The sequence below is a fragment of the Gymnogyps californianus genome, chromosome Z, assembly GCF_018139145.2.
Source record: "Gymnogyps californianus isolate 813 chromosome Z, ASM1813914v2, whole genome shotgun sequence".
Taxonomy (NCBI): Eukaryota; Metazoa; Chordata; class Aves; order Accipitriformes; family Cathartidae; genus Gymnogyps; species Gymnogyps californianus.
Genome location: NC_059500.1, coordinates 60,258,430 through 60,277,512, shown reverse-complemented (window position 1 = coordinate 60,277,512; position 19,083 = coordinate 60,258,430).

The window sequence follows — 19,083 nt, the reverse complement described above, 5'->3', positions numbered from 1 at the left end:
CCAGACAGAAAAACACTGGAAGAAATATACTGTATGAGTTATCCAGTTTTTGTGTTCCTCCACTATTTGGTTAAGGGCTTTTGACTCCAACAGCTTCTGCTGCTGTTACAAAGCTGCAAGAATTTCTTGTATGATGAGAGGGCTAGATGATTCAGGAAATTAGTAATGGGTTATGGAGCCTTTCACCTTGTAGGTTACTGGCTTAAATATAGCTCATTGCTAACCAGCTATTAAACTTTGCCTTGAATTTTCACAAGTGAAAACCAAGGATCTGGCACTGCCATGTAGTACCAGTTACACTTTGCTGAGCCCACTATTCCTCTGCCCATGTACAAAGGCAACGGGACCCCAACTAGAATGATCCCAGCTGCAGACAGAAGTGTGACGCAGAGAGGAGGATCCTAGCATGCATTTTTGGCATGGGAAAGATGGGAAAAAGATCATGTATGAAAACTCTGGACTGTTCAACAAGCACAAGTCCAGAGCTCAGACACTGGGGGATATTGCTATGGAGATCTGTTGTGAAGGAATTGCAGTCTCTTGGGGTAGCACAGAGATGTCACCTTATTTTTTCCATCAAGTGCTGTATTCAGTAGGGATGGTCAAAATCAGATCTTTTACACATGACAGTTTTGATACTGCTCTGGACTGGTTTTTTTAATGCATCTGGACAAGAAGTCAAATTATCAAACTTCTTAATGGAATTGGAAGTGCCAAAATAGCCGGTGACAAAACAGCAAAATATTTTGTTCAAACTTTTCAAGCTAAACGAAATGATCCAGAATATCTAAGCCAAAACTTCTCTGCTTCCTTTTTAAATTTCTTTTAATCTGTGATCTCAAGCAAGTGAGCCCTGACTTCTCCGCATTATCACACATGGTCCTTCCTGAAGGCTGAAAGCTGTCTTGGCACAAGCCTGGCCACAGAAAAAAGGCAGTGCAAGGTGAACCTTGGCCCTTGCCATCACTTCACTCTCCAGTCATCCCCAAAAAGGGAAAAAGCCATCCCAAGCCTCCTCTCCCCTCGCACCAGCTCTAGCACCTGCAGGACTGAAGAGACAGAGCTTTGACTTTGGCCTTTGCTAGCATTTCCACAATGATGGGTGCTCAGGAAATTGGACCTACCTCGCAACAGCCTTAGAAGTCAAATACTCCTTCTGATGAAATATTAAAGTTACCAGAACATCACTTCTTAGACGGGAGCAGTTGCATTATCCCTTTACAAGGCATAAAATGATTTTATTGATCCGGTCTCAAGCACACAGGTCCCATTTTGACATATTTACTTCCAGACAGGGAGCATGGAAGGAAAATCTTGTGAGAAAACTGCCCCCTCTCTGCTCTGGGTAGGCGGGACAGGTGGCTTCCCCCGAAGGTGCTCTGAGCGCAGAAAAAATAGATTTATTGTGAAAATCAGATACCCTTTGCCCATGATCTCTGAACTACTGAATATGTGGTATGCTGCTGAAGTCTTTACAAAATTGGATTGGAAGGAGAAATAAATCTGATAAGTCCAGGAAAAAAAAATGGAAAACAAGTTTCTATATGGCCTATATCTGACCATCTGACTGCTCTTCTCATAGAGGTTGTCCCACCCTTCCGCTGGAATATACCTATAATTGAAAATCTGGCATGTTCATTGTGTGTTGCTAGAAGATAATGTGCTATATGAGTCATGGGAGAGTGGATAATAAACACAGTGGATTTTCCTTGTATTTCTGGTCAACAACTTACTGATACTGCAACTTATAATTAAGAACGCTACCATTTTAGCGTGCAAGAAGCTTGCTTGAATTCCTGTCCCTCTAAGTGTGTTTCCTTGATAATTTCCAATTATATGTTCTTGATAACTGCCTAATTCCATTATTATTCTTCAGTGAAGTGTTTGTAATTTTTTTTTCTTCTTATCTTGAACGGAGCAAGGAAATTTGCAACTGTCTTGGTTTTTATAAGGTGAAACATTACTATCTACAGAAAAAATAGTTGTAATTACATCTTTGCTGTAACATGTGACTTTTTGTTCCTTCATTCACTTCAGACTTCTCCCTCATTTGTTGATTTTGCTGCTCTCAGACTTCAGGAGAACTATATTTCTTTGAACATTTGTATTAGAGTAAATATTTGAATCCAAACTGTAAGAGGAAGGAAACAGACAGAAATGAAAAGATGCAATAAATGCCTCCAAAGGGCAAGTGAACAGCCTTGAGAGACTCAAAGTACTGCAGTTTGTGTGTTTAGATGAGGCACTGCATGTCCAGCAGTTTGTAAACAGCACAGATTTTTCATCCACAATCCAAAGGGCAAATAGATAACAGATGACAGTCTCTGAAATTTGGAATAATGAAAATTAACCGGTCGCCAAGAGCCTCTATAAGGAGAAGATGATGACTTTCAGAGGACTTCTCGATCACATTTTATTGATTAAAGTAACAATATCATGGAACTCCTGCACATACACTTCTTGACCTAACACAAAATTTGGCACAAATCCTCGTTTGGGAGCACAAAACTGACTACACCTCTGCGGCTGCTGAGCGCAGACAGCCTGTTGCAGCTTGTGGCCATGCTCTCAAGCATCCTCATTCTGCAGAAAAGCTTCTCAGTCTGGGTACAGGCAGGGTGAGGTATCGTTCCGCCACATACACAATGTGCGTGGCCTTACAGCTATTTCGGGCTGCAGGACAAACGGAAGCTATGGGAATGAGCACTGCTGTAAAACAAATCAAACAACTCAGCACTGCGGATGCTGGCTCTTCAACTCCTATGACTTTTCACCCTCGTGGGTGTCACTGAGAAGGAGCAGGGATGTCCGTGAGGTCCTGGGACCCCGTCCAGCTGTTGCAGAGGAGCCACGGGCTTAGCTCCTGAGGGCCATGGGGAGCAGGCAGGGACACTGAAGTGAAGCACTGGCAGGAGGTGGCCGGGGGTGGACAATACGGGCGAGGGGTGGGTGAGCTCTGTGACAAAAGGACATTTGACACAGGGACTGCCCTGCTGCATGGTCGAGACGGAAGTTTCCACTTTCCTGCCTCTCTGCTCGCTCGTTCTCCGCATCCCCTCATGCTAGATTTATTTCCATTAAGCTCATACTCAGCTCCAGGAGGACTGGACATTGGGTGAAGGAGGGTTCTGGACAGGAACTGGCAGCTCTCAAGCCCTCTGCATGGACACACACATTGGCCTTCTGCCCCACGGGGCTGAGGAACACCACTAGCAGAGTATCTTCCTCTGTGCCACTTTGGATTCTGTTCGACACGCATCTATCTCAAACCTCCACAGATGCTTCTGCAAGTACCATCTGGCCAGCCTGATATTTTTAACAAAAGCCCAAGGATTTCTATCACAAGACATTTTAGGATCATATTAAAGATTTTTCTTTCCTTAATTTTTAGTGTTCTTCAAGAAACAATTCAGGCACAATACCTATGTCCTAAATAAGCATCAGATTACTGACCCATCACCCCCAAAACTTCCAGAAGGTCCTAAATCATGTCTTGAAGAACCGGTACCCCCAGGTACGATGGGGAAGGCTGTATGGGAGATGCAGTCAGCTTTGAACAGGAGAGACAACACTGCCTGTGACCACCAACATCCATAATAGCCTACAGACCACACTGCAGATCAGTTCCCGCTTCAGTCTGTTGCACCTCAGATTACACCAAATCATTCCAGAAACTATCTGCTCTTTCACTGATTTGGGGTTATTTCACTATTTCCAATCATCCTCCATGGCTATGCAAAAAAACCCAAGGTACAAAGTAGCATAAGTAGATGTTCAGTTCACCAAAGATTAATTTTAATCTAAACAATCCCAATTATTATTTTAAAACCTATATACCCAAATGTGATTGGACTTATTCTTGACAGCAAGAACTTACCATCAGTCATACCTGAGGCATTTTCTTGCCAGATTTCATACCGAAATAAAAAGTGACAGAGTTATTATGTTGCTTTTAATAGAAATAATCTCAAAACTCATGAGCTACTGTCTTCATAAATATTTATTATGAAGTTCCTATTTGAATGTGATTAGATGTTAAATAGCAGTGTTCTGAAATACTGTACTTAGCTAAGGAAAATTTCAATTTTATGACAACAGCAAGTTTAAAAAGTTGCATTTGTCTTTTCCTTTTTTTAAGAAAGTAACTATAATATTGTTCAGAATCAACGCCTTTCTACCATGTTATCTAGCTGCTTCTGTTTCTCTGAGCACATAGAAATTAGACTTTGGGGGAGAGATTTTAGGTTGTGAAGTACTGACCCAGTCTGCTTTGGAAGGTGGGCATAATTCCATTAAAGCTTATTCTGCTTAAATTCCTATATCAGACTCATTTTCTTAGGTATAGCTGTTGCTAATAAACTGTGTGAAAGAATCTAAGCCTCGTTTCCCAGTAGCTCTTAGCACTGTTAATAGCTTCTACTATATTTATTGGGGTATTTTTACTGTTGCAGATCCCAAAGGCTCTGTTCAGGTGACATTTTGGCTCTGGAGAAGTGAGCCACTAGGCACTAAATAATTATTCCTGTGGATACAGAAGGTAAAGTTCCTGATCAAGGTCTGAAAAGACAATAGGGAACATGTGAATCACGAACAAGAGAAATATTCCAAAACAGAGACATATATTGTATTCAAAAAAGGACAATCTTTTTTTTAAACTTATATTTTATAATACGTGAATGAATCTCAGTTTGCTAAAACATCACTGTTTTTGGCTAGTCACTCTTTTGTAGACATATAGGGAAAAATTTCATACATATTATATATTAATTATTCCTACATAAAAAGCCTGGAGGACCAAGAGGAAAGAGCTGCACGGGATGAGTTTTCAGAGTCTTCTTAAATAGCGTAAGAAAGAGGAGAGAAAAGAAAAAGAATAAATAAATACAGACATTTGGAGGCAAATGGCCATCTCAGGGCTGTTTATATAAATAACGATAATGCAGGCCCTCAACTGCAATGGTGCTGCAGATCCTAGCTAGAGGGAAAGCATACTCTGAGCAGAATATGAGAGATGAACAGCTCCAAGGGGAAAAAAGTATGTATGGTTTGAGTTTAAAACCAGAGCTCATTTACATTAAGAGATCAATCAGTGGGAAAATCCATTCTGCAGTGCTAGCCCATCAGTGAGCCAGCTAATTGAATGCAGAGCAAGCGAGAGCATGGGTGGCCTCTTTCCTCTTTTATCTGCACAGCAAAGCTTGCAGCAGCTCCGAGATCTCCTTCACTGCAAACAAAGCGCCTTCAGACAGGGCAACCGTCTGACTGAGCCTGAGGAATTTTATCTGCGAGCACGCAGCATCTTTGAAACCTATTTGCCTGCTTCTGAGCAGGGCTCAGCAGCACGTTGTAAAAGCAGCTGTGGTTCACAGCCACCCAACTGCTCGCTACTGTGCGGGTCCGGTCCCCTGGCCACGCCGGGTGGGAATTGGGCGGCCGCGCTGGAGCTGGAGCAGAGGTGGCTGCGTCCAACGCACAGTGCTGGGAGCTCCCTAAATAAACACGCTTACATAACATGCAAAATTGTCCCATCTTTCCCCTAGGTTCTTTTGGCAGGAACGCTCACAGGAAATATCCTGTTAATGGAGATAAAAGGTTTGATTTACTCTGTTCCTGATAATGCATAATTGCTTAATCGCAAGCACGTAATTAAACTCAATTGGGAAGGTTACAGTGACAATGATTGCTGAGCAAAGATGAGTTCCCCTAGAGAGGCAATCTTTGCATCAGCTGGATTTTTTTATAATGGGAACGAAGGGAAATGCACTAAAAAGCCTGAATGTTTGGCAAGAGCTGTGGAGGCACAGGGCAAGGGAGGCTGGACACAGCCCGAGCAGCACCAACAGAGTGAGAGGAGATAAGCTTTTAAATTTTTCCCTTCATTAACTGAACTGCTGGTGGAGGCAACCTCTCTGGAGAAGCACTTTTTGTTTGCTGAGGAGGCCACCAAGCTCAGCAAGCTCTAGAGAGGACTGCTGCGAGGCACCAAGCACCCTTCCAGCTCATGTCAGCACATGGCCCCACCACCCCAAGGCTATGCGACGCTGCTGAAGGTTGTTCGTGCAGATGGCATGGGGCCACTAAGCCCAGCGGGCCGAGGGACCACCAGTGGGCAGGGCAACTGTAGCGGACCCATGTCTGAAACAGCAGATTCAGTGGGGAGCCGCAGCTTCCCAACACAAAGAGACCACCAGCTCCTATGGTGCCCAGTCTGTCCCTCGGTGCAGGAAACATCCTGAAAGAAGCAAACAGAAAGCTGTTCCTCCCAGCGGCAGGAGGCAATTTTGCAAACTGATGCATGAGTCATGACTCCTTTTATTGAAACCTGCTCTTCAGTCATCTGGAAGCCGGCGCTAAAGGTATTTTTTAATTCCTCTGTCATGTAAATTCTGTGTCACGACCATTAGGCATCCGCCACAAAGGAACAGTAGTTCGCTGAGACCATCAGAGCCTTTTGTGCATGTCCACAACTCCGAGGCTTCCTTAATAACTGCATAAATGAATGAAGTCCTGTTTGCACATGGAAGAGCACTGCATTCATTTTCACCAGTGATGATGAAGGAAGTCTGAGAAGTTAAAAAAAAAAAAAACAAAAACCTTCAGTACACAAGAGTCACTGTGTTGCTAACAGAGAGAAGACAGTCAGTTCCAGTTTGGGGGAGCCAAGTGTAAGTGCAAGTAAAGAGCGTCACTTTGCAGCCTGCAGAGCAAAAGAAGAAAAATCTCTGCTTCAGAAAATGGTGCTTGCTTTGAGCTGGCAAGAAATATTTCAATAACAGGTTGTGGAGAATGTAACTTCAAAGTTTCGAAGTCGACAGAGTTTTGGAAGCAGTTGCTGAAATTTGTATCCAAAAGTGATTTAACTTCCCCAGTAAGTGATGTGTACAAATGGCACACACCACTAAACCACATATGCACGCAATGTATGAATTCCCACATTCTTGACTTCCCATTCCAGCTTTAACATTTTTTCCAGTGCAAAAAGAAATGAATCAAGCTTGCAATAGCATGTGTGTATAAATGCCAAAGAAAAAATTAAAATCAGCTGTTATTTGAAAATTACTGAGCCTGGAGTACTTTGTTTAGATACTTAATGCCCTCGTAAATCCTGTACACCATTGTGGGTAACCAGCTAAAGGTACAGCTCTTTAAGCCAAAGCTATTCCGGGTTTGTTTGGCTTTTTTTGGTAGTATGACCTTTTATAGTGACCCAGATGGTTATAAAATCATCAGGATCCATGGGGCAAACTGTTCTTCTCTGAACTGATTTCTTGCGGTGTGGTAATTCATTCATTTTAAAAGCATTTTCATTGCTCCTGCCAAAGAAGAAATGTTGCAGCCAAAAAAGAGAAATGTGGGGGCATGCTGGAGAATACATTGCCCAATATTTTTCTTTGCCCCAACTTGCTCTGCTAAGAAAGTGAGAATTGCTGGGACCATATGGCAGCAGAACGGCAACAGCCTGCAGTATATGAAAGGTTTCTGCAGCAAAGCAGAATTCCTCTCACTCAGCCTAAAAGTACAATAAAAGCATCTCACTCAAAGTTTTTAGGAGAGATTTTTCTTTTGAGGGCTTGTCAGCATAATTATGGCAGGAACAAATTTACCAAAACTAATCTTCACTTAATGAATATTGGTAGCTGTCATCTTTAAAATTGTTTAGATACCATACAGGAAGAGAATGAGACAGAGAAGTGTTACATCTTGTTTAATACCCTAAAAATAACACCATCACCCTGCTAAATAAGAAGGGACATAATGCAACACTTGGAAGAAAAACAGGCAGTCATTTTTCTCTTGATACTATTTAGAGTGACTTCATCTGTACCTGTACAAGGAGATTAAATTGTAGTGCAGGATGTAGAGGCTTGAGCCTCATCTCCACTGGTGGAGGATTCACTCTGTTATCTTTTCCCCCCCTCTTTTTTTTTTCTTTTCTTTTCTTTTTTTTTTTTTTTTTCTGAATAGCATCCTATCTTCCTCGGGCACATGAGAAGGTGCATGTGTTCAATCACCATGAAACAGGTGGAGGCCAGGAAGGTAAGTGCCAGCCTGAAAGCAGAGCTAGAGGAAGCTGCATGTCACCTTCTGCATTGCTAGAGTAGCATAGCCATCTGCTGTGTTTCATTTCCATAACCACGTCCTGAATCCTTCATTTCAAGAGGAAGGGCACTGCTACGGGCAGATACAGGCTGGCGGCTGTTAATTTGCATCAGGATTTAATCATCTTAATTTGCTTCAGGACTCATCCCAGCAGTGAGGTAAGGAAAGCAGCATGTGCTAGAGCCAGTGTCTACCTACCCTCTGCCTATTACAGGGCAGGAAAGTGGATCTGAGTGTCACAGTGGGAATGGGGAGGAGAAGGACACATTTTTTAAGCAGAGCTGCATGTATTTTACTCCCTCCCTGGTTGCCTCACACTTGCATTTCTGCAGGCTGCTACCACCTATTGCAACATAGATCATAGCCAGCAAGAACAAGCACGTTAGGGGTTTTGAACCCAGTAAGCATACCACTGGCAAACAGGGATGCTGTTATTCAGAGACCTAAACCATATGATTTTGGGCATGGACCTACCTGCAGCCTGCTGGGCATCTTTTTGATGATATGCCCACATAGTAATCACAAACCATTTTGAGGTAACAAAACCCTCCTAGGAGAAAATGCAACAGCTCTGCAGTCAATTGCAATCACTTGCCACAGCTACAGTTTTGCTCCTAGAGGGATGGGAACAGGACCCGAAGTATCAGGCCCCACTGAAATACCTCATGGTGGATGTCAATGACGCAAATGCAATTAATACTTCTACCTGGTCTATAATGACTCTGCTCCCCTAATGCAGTAGAGTGGCCAGAAGAGCAACCTCTCTAATGGCACATAAACACTTTCCAAGTGGCTGTCCTATTAAGGTTATGCAAGACCCAGGGCAGTCCTCTGCAACATGATGTCAGCTCTGGCTCCTGGCCTGACAAGCAGTTACACAACAGGACAAGGCGAGGGGAGAAAATGGAGATGCTCTGGAGCTGTCAATTTTTTGAAATACAGTTTAAGCACATATAGTTTCTATTGCCGTCACTGGCAAAACGTCAGACGGGCAAACAGCAGTGTGGGGAGTTAAGGCCGATCTAAGACATGCTGGGTTTTTTCCTTTTCTTTATATTATTCTTTATTCTTCTTTTCATGTATCTGTCCTGATTTTCCCTCTCTCAGAGTCTTGGCAGGGGAGCAAAAGAAGCTCAGAAGTACATAGCTTATGACTGAGTAACGCTCTACTGAAGGCAGAGAATCTCTTTTTTTCAGTTTTTCATGGTTTTTCTTACTTTAAGCATGAGCTGTTAGCCTAGAAGCCCTCCTGATATTTAGCATTCCTTCCACACTGGTTAATTCGTGCTGGTTGCAAGAAGCACGTGGTGCGGATTTGGGGCCGGCATTGGTAGAGACGTGCTCGTTATCACAAGCAGGGAAGGGAAATGTCACTGACATGTTGCACAGCCCAAGAAAAGGGAACAAAGAAATCAACACCAACCTTTTTCCTCACTGCCCATATAAGCCCACTGCAGTGTAGCAATGAGTGCTGAACAGATGTGGAAGTGTGTCTGAGGTGGAGGAAACCCTCAGGTGCCACCCTTGTAGGATAGGCTGTGCTACTCTCTCTTCCCAGTGCTGTTTGGAGAGATCAGGGCTCTCAGCCAAGAGAAATGGTCCTCTTTCCCACATTAGCCAGCCTTTTTGAAGGCTTTTTTGTCCTCCCTCAATTTGAAACCATGTAGGTGACCCTGGCTGAGGAGGAAATTGCCCTGGATAAGTGGGATCTATGTGCTTCTCACTGCACAGATTAAGCCTTGCAGAAGGATGTCCTGCGGCTGCTCAGAGGGCCAAGGGGGCGTGGAGGAACTACGGATTCTCTTTGCTAGTGTTGGTGAGTGAGGAGAAGCTCTCCAAGCAGCAAGTGCAAGCCCTGTCCTCCACATAGGTGGGCATGTGGGCACTGGCCTTGCCAGCAGGTCTCCACACCGCAAGTTGGGCAGAGGAGTGGGCTGGCAGCATGACCACAGGCAAGAGAACCAGGGTCCACAACACATGCCATCTGAGCATGGGGAAAGACAGAGACAGAAGAGGGGTAGCATGCGCCGGCCTCTGTGGTCCAGCTCTTGGACTTGCTACCCAAAGGGAAGGTCTCTGCCCAACCAAGCTCTCTGGGAAACTCCTGAGAGCTGGAGCCATATGGAGCCCAGGGCTACCCTGTTCCTCCCAAAATGCTCCCAGCCTGCTACTTAATTCCCTTATTTTTCCATCAGTCTGTATATAGAGCTTGACTGTTCACTCAGTCGCTCGATCAGGAGACTGAATTTCGCTCACGAGTCAGAGTCTCATCTACTCATACATGTAGCTGTCCTCTCCTCTTATGCCCAGATTAGGACTTGTCAGAATAAAGCTGCAAAACTTCTCAGACAAAACCAATATTGGTAATGAAGGTTTCTGAACTAAATCTTTTGTCTACAAATATGTCCTACAGTTTTCTGTCTTCTTTTATCTCTGATACATGCCAGCTTGCATTAATTTCTTTTGGTGATACCTTGGGAGAAGACACCACAGGAAAACCACTCAGCCAAAGATTTCCCTGTAGATGAAGAAAGTCAGACACGGAACCCAAATCTAGCTATTCTGTATGAAAGGGGAGAGAGCAAAGCCTTGGATTAGAAAACGCCTGGATTTTTGTGGAACGTTTGATCCTGATCTGACCCGTGTGGCTCAAGCATTTGTGGCCCATTGTATGTCTTTTTATGACGAAGAAAATATGCAGTAAAACCAGGCCTGTATGGTCAGGATCCCTGGAAGTAAACGCATTAAAACAGAATAAATCAACTCAGAAAACTGGCTGTTGTCCTTTTTGCTCCAAGTCACTTCCTCAACATCTGCCTTAACTGTCCTTGGTAACAGAATTTTTCCGCAGGGTGTGTATTTTATACTTTGACAACTTGGTACAAATATTTTATTGTCAGAATTGGGACACAGTTACGCTTGCAATCCAACTACCTATTCTGAACTGCATGTGTCTGAACTTGTGCATGTCTACAGAAAAAATCAAGCTTTTCTGTTCTGTTCCCCCTCTAGTCCTCACAATTCACTCAGAACCAGCAGTATCATTCAGGCAAAACAGACCTTCTCAGAGAAAAGCAGCTTGCTTTCTCCTGCTTTATAAAAAGAACTGGATTTCTCTGAAGCAATACAAATTCCTTGCATTAAAAAAAAAATCCATTCCACATGAATGTTGATGCTACCTCCAAACGACATGTGTGTGTGCGCCGAGTGCCTTTGAAAGAAGTCCTTCACAAAATCTGTTTGCACCAGGGGATGCAACTGGTGGACTTCCATCTGAATGTTGCTATTGTTCTAGTCTCCGTCATATTTGCTTTTCCAGTCAGTCTCAGATGTAACTTCCCAACCACAAGAAATTGTTTCGAGTTGTCAGCAGTCTAATTCATCCAGATTTTCTTTACTTACAGGAAGATTTTAGTGTCCAGTGAGAGGAAGGGATTTTATTGCCAGCTCTTAGTCACTGCAAGGCAAAATGCAGGCAAGAGAGTACATTTCCGCAGGTCCATAGGAGAGGAGAACTTTTTGTTCAGGTTACTGGCTTTTGCCTAGCAATAACTTTGGCATGAAGTATCCATGCTGTGCTTGGAAAGAGCAGGACTCAAGTTATGTGGCGCTGAACTGAGCTGCCATGTCCCAGCCCCCTTTGTATCCCATTTCTTCAAACTACATGAGCAGAAACCTCTGTCCACCCTCCTGCCCCATGGCAGGCTGAGCCACGCCTATGTCTGTCAATCCTGGCACTAGTTTGTCTAACCTGTTCTTTAAGACCTCTGATGTTGGAGAGGCCACAGGTCACCTTGGCAAGATATTCCAGCTTCTGTCTGTCCTCACAGTCTCCACTTTCTAACCTACATCTCTTTTAGGCAGTCCACGATCCTCAGCTTGTGGGAAATGAGATGAGCTCTGCTGACATCAGTGAAGTTTCACCATTAAACATGCTTTGAAGAGATGACCTAGTACTGTCAAAACTCAGTCCTTTCACTTCCCTCTAAATTTTTCTCTGTTCCTACTCTTCATCTCTTGATAGATTCACAATGTTCCTTCCACTCACTAACATCTAAGCAGTGTGAAAGTGCTGACGCTCACTCCTACATACCGTCATCAGCATTCAGCTCTCTTTTTCTGTTCATATTTCTAAAACTTTCAGATCTTCATCTTCACACATGCCCACTACAGCATTCTGCTGGGGATCTAAAAAACCACATCAGACATATAAAGAAGTTTCTGAGATCATCTTCCAGCCTTGTCTTTCTGAGCAAATAAACCTTCTCTTTGTGACCCTCACCTGGCTTCCCAAGTTCGAGTTTTCAGACATTACCTTTAATACCACTCATAGTGCAAGAGCTCAGCCAATTCCCTTGTTATTATGTGTATCCTCCCACCTCTGTAGTGACATCAGTCTCCAGTGTCCATTTGACCTGTTGCCTAAAAGATACCTTCACTTTGTCCTTTTCGAATGCACAGCTTTCCAGAGGTGTCCTTTAAGGCTGTTCTTCTGTGTGATCTCAGACCTTTCCTTAAAGCCCACTCTGACTGCAAACGTCTGATTAGAAAATATGAGGTACTACTACCTTTTTAAATTAACTTATTTGACAAGTTTGAATACAATTAAACCACAAATCATTGCCAAATGCCCACGTGCATGTGTGCTAACTTTTGCAAGAATGACTTCCCTATCACTGCTCCTTTAATCTTCCCCCTGCTTCTTCTAATTCCTTTGCTCACTCATTTATTAGGTCTTGTCTTGAATTAGCAGCATGTGCCACGTAGGTAATATCATTCACTGTGTGTTTGCGCAAACGCTTACATCTCTGCATTACTTCCCACCTCTGCCTGGGTTGTTAGTTGTATTAGAAGTCCAGCATGGCCTAGGAGTTAGCTAAAACCCCCACACTTCAGCCTGCATCTTGTCATGACATCTCTGGGATGTTCTTGCTATGTGCTCCTAGAATCAACAGTGCAGAGTATGGCAAAGGTCTCATAGTCATGGTTCAGATTTTGTGCACTAACAGTGGTGCACAGGCAGACAGTGCTGGCACCAGCAAGGCACCCTCCTTGGGGAAAAGGCTGCCTTTATCTTTTGACCAATGGGTAAGATACAGACATGATGAGCAACTCTTCCTTAGGTTTGCCCTGAGGACAGCTGACAGTGGGGTCTTGCCCCCTGACAAGGGGAGCTCTGAACCATAGAATTTGCATTTGGTAGCGGTTCTTGCAGCCTAAGTTTTCCTATCTTAGAGGCCTGCTATGCAGACTGTTTATTTGATTGTTGTTTGGCTGATTGTTTACTTTGGACTTTGAATAAATAAAAATATATTAACATTCAGCACTTATGCAGAACTGCTTACAGGTAGCAGTTGCAAAAGTTTTAAAGACAGAGAAATCAGAAGCTTGTCCAAAAATCTGGTTGGTCATAATCCATACGCTTTCCAGGTATTTTTAGGTTTTGTTGTTGCTGGTTTTACTGTTTATTTTTGTCCTAGGTATAGCTCTACATAGTCTTGCTTTGTCCATTAGGCTCTGCATCTATTGTTATACACACCTATCATGAATCTGCTGTAATCTGCACCTCTGCATGCCTTCACTTGCTTTCCTGCTTCAGTGTTTCCCGTGCCTTCATCTGATGTAATTAATCACTTCACCAAAAGAAACCTGATACTGATACCCTGCAAATACTTAGGCAAGTACCCTAACCCAGAGAAAATACTGGACTTGTTGAGAAGGCACCCACAGTGACAGGGCTGCTTCAGTGGGAATATTTGCCTTCAGGGACTCCTGGAATGACAAGAGATTACAGAATGGGCCAATGTTGGCAAGTGCCATGCAGGACTAACAGATGTGCTCACTTATCTCCATCGAAGATGCAGTCAGCCTCACATTGCTTCCCCTATCCATCTGGAAAAGCATCTCTGCAAGGCAGCCACAAGTGGTTAAACATCAATGAAAGCCAGGCTTGTCTAGTCCTTTCAACTCTTGCAGGGAAGAAACATTCAGAAGGGTACTGCAAAACTAATGAAAACACTTCTGCTTTGGGCCATGAGCAGAGAAACCTGGAATCAAAGCAAAAAAGCTTCTTTCTATTTTGTTCTCCACCTGCAGAATCAGTAGGTATCTAAACGAGAACAATGTGTACTGGCAGCACGGCCCGAGTGCAGGTATGGCTCAGGGCAGAGCTGAGCCTGGCTGCCGTGCCAAGCAGCCTCATGCACCAGTGGTCTCTGAGATCTGCTCCTCGCAGGGAGCTGAAGGCCACAAAAATCTCCTCCTGGACACCCTCCCCACATTTCTCAAGAGCAGGCCAGATCCACCTAATTAAACAGGCTGTCTTCCAGGAAATCAGGGTTTACCCTGAAAACAGAGGAAAGTGGAACTGCCACAAATACCTTGTTATTTGTAGCACTCCTGGCAAAACCATAATGCACATACAAAAACAAAGCAAAATGTAAGCATTTTCATGCCCCGTCTGAGTGCACCTGAACATGCTGGTAGCGATGGCATTTTTTCATCATGCAAGGAGGAAAAATACTGTGCAAGCAAACTAGGTTTGCCTCACTGTCAGCTGAAGTGTGTTATTATGAGCACAAATACAGAGAAGAATGTTTTCACCTGCTGATGTTAGCTTCGAAAAACCCTGGCAAAAAAAAGAAATAAAGCTCTTTCTTTGTGGCCGGTGCCTGCTACTCAGAGAATAGTGCTTGAAATGTTAATGCAGGTAGCTGGAGCATTATGAAAGAGCCTTATGCACAGTTAGATGGATTTGGCTGAATTCAGGCGGTGTGTAGGGGCTGCAAGTCACTTGCTGGTAAGAAGACACAAATCAAAGGAGTTTGAGCCTCCATTTAGACAGTTATATGTCAGAAAGCCAGTGTAAACTTGGTTATTTCAAACGTACCTTTGAGTTTGGTCCACTGTGTTCATTTACTTTGGCTCTTTTCTCAGAACAGTTTGAAGACTCACCATGTTTTGTAGCAGGGCTTTGTTTGTGATGTATTACACTGAGAAGGTCAGAGAAGTTGGAGTAACACCTTGAAGTTCCTCTCTGGGCTCTTTTCTTAATGCTTTCCATCCCCTGCTCTTCAATTGTACAGGCAATTTGCGCAGGCCTTTAAAGAAGCAATTACACCATTGTTTAGTAAAAGCACAATGCCAGAAGTGAGTAATAAGCTAAACAATACCACCTCTTTATTCCAATGGAATATGCATTTATGCAATTTCAAATTTCTGACTTCTAATTTTCCATTTTTGTAGTGTTACAAAGCTTTGGAAACTGCACTGTAGCTTCTGAGGCCCATGTGCTGCAGAAAGCTTTTGCAGTAAAACGACTTTGTTTGGCAGTAGGTTCATTTTCCTATCAAATCAGTCAGAGCACTCACCAAAATGAGACCCGTTCAGCAGTGTCCTCACTCACCCTGCTGTCACACAGAGCATAAACCTTATCACTTCTTGCCATGCCAACTGCCTGCATGGCAATCACTCTTTCTAATAAGCTCTTAGGTGAAGAACATACTTTATGGTTATTACCAGTGAAATCACAGTCCCAGATCATCTGTGGTACAAAGAAATGGACTGAATCCTCACTGTGGGCTCTACTGATTACTGTGACACACAATGAGACTTAAGAGTGCTTGGTTTAGACCTTCTTCACAGTGGTTTTGCAAATGCTTCAAGAAAATGTGGTACAAATTTCCTGTGGTTCTTTCACGGCTTCTGCACTTGCATTCATCTCATTTTAAGAACCAGCTACGTAGTTGAAAATACTAAGCTGTTGAGTAACAAAAGTACAAAGTCATCTGCAGGTTAGGTCAAAGGTCCTCCAAAAAGATCACATTCGCAAACAAAGTGACAGGCAGGCACCACAGAGGAGGTCAAAACAGGCAAATCAGCTTTGTCTTCTTAAAGCTTTTCATCCCAAGATATGCAAGTGTATCTGGTCTGTGTTTGGGTATTGGAGTACTGCCTATGGACATGCACAGATACACCTTGAAATGCATTAAAGAACAAGGACCAGCGAGAGGTTATAAACAGTTTTTAAGTGATGTACGGATCTTAGACCAAAAGCAGGGGACATTTTCATTTTCTCTTGTCTATCAATCTCTTTTCTTAACTCACAATTTCCATGGAAACTAAACCTTGCTGAAACTTAAGCACTGACAGAAATAAGCTTGATTTCATGGAAGGCAGAAGATGCTCTATTATGCCAGCTCTGACTTCGACACCATGGCCTTTTTTTTTGGAGGAAATGACAATGAATGGAAAGACTTCCTCACCCTGGTGCAGGGCTCAGCTCTGCTTGTGCTCTTGGCCTTTTCCTGGGAGGAGAAAGACAGGCCTCTGCTTTTGACCTTTCTGATGCACCATGAGGAAGAGAGGCAGTTTAAGATGATAAAGAACCCTGAAGGTAATAGCTGTGACCTCCAGTGATAGCCTTCTGAGTGGTGGGACAAGGAAGAGAAGGAAGAAGCATTTGAGTTACCTCCGAAGATCTGGGGTGGTTTCAGAGCAACAAAAGAAGAAACCTTGTCAAACCAGATGCAAAGTTGTGAGGCCTGGGGAAAGAGGACAGGACTGGAGAGGGGACTGGGAGGGAAAAGGTTCCCCGCTGTGTGGAACAAGTTTGATGCTATAGATCTGTGACTTGCTTGAAGTACAGCCTTTCTGTATATTTCTGCCAGACTGTTGATCTTGGGCTTGAATGGGAGAAATTGCTGCAAATCTTGACAACCAACAGTCACACTGCTTGGATATTTTGATGTGCTTGGCCTGTGGCTTCTAATGCTTGAAGAGCCGCTGCCTTCACTCCTGGAGCCAGACAACGTTATTGCAGAAGTGGGGGAGGGACGCTCTGGTCTAGCGCATGCAAAGAAAGAGGATATTACTCATTGCCACTATGAAGCAAAGACATCTTTGGGAAAAGAGTGGTAGAGACTGTGAGCTACTCCATTCCCCTGAGTCTTAGGGCAGGAAGTAATCTGAGGATGACAGAATAGTAGAATAATTTCTGCCCTTCATTACTATCACAGAATGTTTTGAAGAGATGCAGAAGACAATTAAAACCTGAACGGATATCGCTTATTTTGCCCTCAGAATTGAAATGCTTATACAATATAGACAATATGCCTATCAAGCACTGATTTCCCTCCTCCCTGCCATCTTCCTCCACCATATTTCTTACTTGTTTATAAGAACAGATTGTCCTTGTAAGATGTCTCTGAACCTGGCGATGCCTAAGAAACACACTGCTCAGTCATACAAGTGACAGTCATGAACACCAAAGCTGGATGGATACATTATACACCGAGTTTATCCAAAACGTAATTCAAGACAGGCCATTTATTCAGTTCAACTACATGTAAAGCAGAGCAACTCTGTGCAGGAATGCACAAGATCAGGAAGAAGGTCTTAAGTGGTGTTCATTCATGTTTGCACATGTCTTCTCTACTTGTAGGGAGGTACAATATGCTGGGGATTTTCTCGGCCAACTGCTTTAAGTTGCTTCAACTCACTATCTGCTAGATAAACACAATAAATCACAAGCTCATTTAAAGGCAGAGCAAGCCAATTTCTCTGATAAGCTAACCAGCCTCTGCAAAGTTTTCTCCTTTTGATTCAGTGTTGTTTGCCCATTGCAAAACCAAATCGTGGCATTTAATGAAAGAGCGGGATTAGAAGTGAATAGTACGGCAGTTTCATATTTCTTCCATTGCCCATAGATGTGGGCAAAAACAGCAGATGTTGAGCTGCATGCTCGGCTACCCAAAGACACTGTTCTTGGTTTGTATGCTAGCTCCTTCTCCTTGATCTCACCTCATTTCTGTCCTTACCTACCTTGTTTTAGCATGTACCAGCATATTGGTCTGTAGGGCAGGAACCGTCATTTGTAACCCTTTGGGAGCTACTGATCTTGCATAGATGATAACAACCTCCGTTGACTAAAAACAGCCAAGGAAAAAGACAGTTGAGTGCAGGGAAGGATGGGGCCTCAGAGCAACGTGGAAGGAGCCTTCCATGTCCCTGGGCAGCAGAAATGGTCAGGTTAGCCACAGAAGTGGTCAGGCAAGTCTGAGGGGGCACTCAGACCGGAGCAGGCAGGAGAGACCCAGGCACGACAAGTAGCCCACGTGGTCCCTTTGCAAAGAGGCAGAAACAGCCTCTGCCCATGCTGCCTGCCTGGCTGCAGGGACTCACAGAGACAAGGGCCTCAGGACTGCCCTCAGGACAACCCTCAGGACTTCACGGCTGTTGAGCCTCTCTTAGCCTTTGCTGCCATGTACTAGATCCTCTGCAACTGAAGAGCTTAGGTTGATAATCAGTGAGAATTAAGCTGTGCAGAAGGCATAAAACCCCACATTAGAAAGCTAGTTTATGACACTGTTCATTAGGCAATTGCTCAACATCAAAAAGAGACAGCCCAATGTGGCATTTCCATTACCTGGTTTTATTATACTGAAGAATTTTATAGAGCGTGTACTCCCTGCTGGGAAATGTGACTTCTGAACAGCTTCTTCACCCTCCAAGGGTGTTACCACTCTCTCGGGTTTCTGGAAATGAGTCTTGCATTCAGACCACCTCCAGAAAGACTTTGATTCATGCACCTACATAGGAAAAGAGGGTTTTCGCATAGAAGAGGAAAAGTCATCCTGAGCCCTCACGTGATTTTGGAGGAAAAAACCATGCCACCAGTTCTCTTTAGCACGGAGTTCTTTAATATGCCGACACTCATATTCATTTCCATACTCCCACCATGGTATTTTGGATGCTTTCCTAGAGGCAGTGTGAGAGCCAAGGAAGAACTCATGCTCACTGTCATTGCCCACTGAAAAGGAAGAACTGGACAAAAAGGTACTGTGATGTTTAGGCCACTTGTGAGCTCAACGGAGCATTGCTGCTCTCCTGGGAGGAAGGGCCATGGCCCAACAGCAACACTGGCCATGCACAAAATACACGAAACCATTTAAATCCTTATGTATATGTATATGTATACGTACA